This window comes from Rhinopithecus bieti, unplaced genomic scaffold (genome assembly GCF_001698545.2).
Source record: "Rhinopithecus bieti isolate Rb0 unplaced genomic scaffold, ASM169854v2 scaffold_48863, whole genome shotgun sequence".
Classification (NCBI taxonomy): domain Eukaryota; kingdom Metazoa; phylum Chordata; class Mammalia; order Primates; family Cercopithecidae; genus Rhinopithecus; species Rhinopithecus bieti.
In genome coordinates this window covers 297,566-299,359 of record NW_016819364.1, presented here as the reverse complement: position 1 = coordinate 299,359, position 1,794 = coordinate 297,566, and positions in this window count along the sequence as shown.

Below are 1,794 nucleotides of genomic sequence, written 5' to 3'. Positions count from 1 at the left end.
TTTTTTTAGTAGAGACAGGGCTTCACCATGTTGGCCAAGCTGCTCTCAAACTCCTGACATCAGGTGATCCACCCACCTCAGCCTCACAAAGTCCTGGATTACAGGCATGAGCCACTGCACCTGGCCTGTGCTTTCAATAAGTACTTTCTCACTGACTAATACCCCTAGCTTTTGTATTATAAGAAAAAAGAGGCATAAAAGAGAATGAATCTCTGGCCCCAGTATCAGTCAGGATTTAATCAGAAAACAGAAATCGTGCTAAGTTTTGATGAGTTGGAAAGAGTTGAAAGAGGAATTAAGGCTTGCACAACCATTAGAAAGGCTGGGTAAGGAAAGGTCAGAAGGTTGCTTTAAGGGCAACCAAAGTGCAGAGCCCTCAAGAGAAACTGGGGCTTCTGTTGTGATCAAGTTGCCCGTAGCAGATGCTTCTCAGGAGGACTCTGAGAAGCTGAGGCTCTGAGTAACTGCCTGTAGCTGGCACTATAGAAAAATAGCTTCTCCTTTTCTGCCTCAGATATTTCACGGGGGTGCCTCTCACTGGACAAATGTAACCTGGAGGCATATAGGAAAAGAACTGGTAATGAGGTTTCTGGTTTTCCTCCAAGACAGTGAAGAATAGAGGGCTGGGGGGCATAAGTCACAATGAAGTTGAGCTATCAACAGACCACCCAGAAACCCAACCTCCCATATATTAATGAAAAATAAAAAAAGCAAAGAGCAATTGATAAACAAGAGTATTTAAGTTATACCAATGGCAAGATTGCTCTATCAAAAAACATTTGATAATCAGTTAATTGGTGAGTGTCTGCTATGCAGAATTAGAGGCAGTTTTTGTTTTGTTTTCTTTTGTTTTAGATTATTTCTTGTTCAAAACTCACTCAGGTTCCTGGTCTGTAATACGTGAGCCAGATAGAGCAGCTTTGATCTCACTGGCGGTTTGTTTGAAGGCCTGAGATCTGGAGTAGCTTTCTAAAATCTTCAGCTCTAAAAACCAATACAGTTTAATAAAAATCTCTGCATTTGCTTGCAATAATCACAAATACATAGTAAAATAACAGAAATGATTTCAGCCAAGAAATTAGCAGTTTTCTTCCTCTTGATTTAAGATGGAGAATTAGCTTTGGAGGGAAGTGGCAATATTTCTAAATTTACACACAAATTCACACCGACAGTATGCTCCTAATAGTTGCCAGATTTAGAGCTAACCTGGTTTTCTGAGATTGATCTGGGATGGAGGGAGAAACAACAGCTAACTGACCAGAAGCTAAATGCCACAAGGCAAAACCATTTTGTTAGAAGCTGAAGATTATCATGTTTCCAGGGGAGGCTGGATGCTTTGGTTAAGAGAGACCCAGTTATGAACCAGGCTTCTGAAGACTTCCAGCGAGAACCCTGCAAGTCTCCTCAGGTCAGGGGTTCTGGGAGTTTCTACGTTCTTGCAATTCCTGCAGCAAACACATCAACACACACAAAAAAGCACTGGGAATTCAGAGTCCCAGAGAAGCACATTTGGGTACATCCCTCAAGGTTAAGATTTGCTGGAAACTTTGATAAGATATTTGGATGTGGAGAAGACCAGGGAAGTGTTAAGTAAAGAAATATGAAGTTGGGAGCCAATTATTCATTCTTTTCCATATCCCTCTCACTCATTAGCATCAATAATTGAAAAAGGACCATCCGTGTGTGTATGAGGAAGGCAGTAGGCTTAGAGGCTGCTAACGGCAATTTTGTAAATGAGGGCAAAAATGGGGCTCTGCAGGCAAAAAGCTTGACTGGGTAGAGCCACCTCAAAGC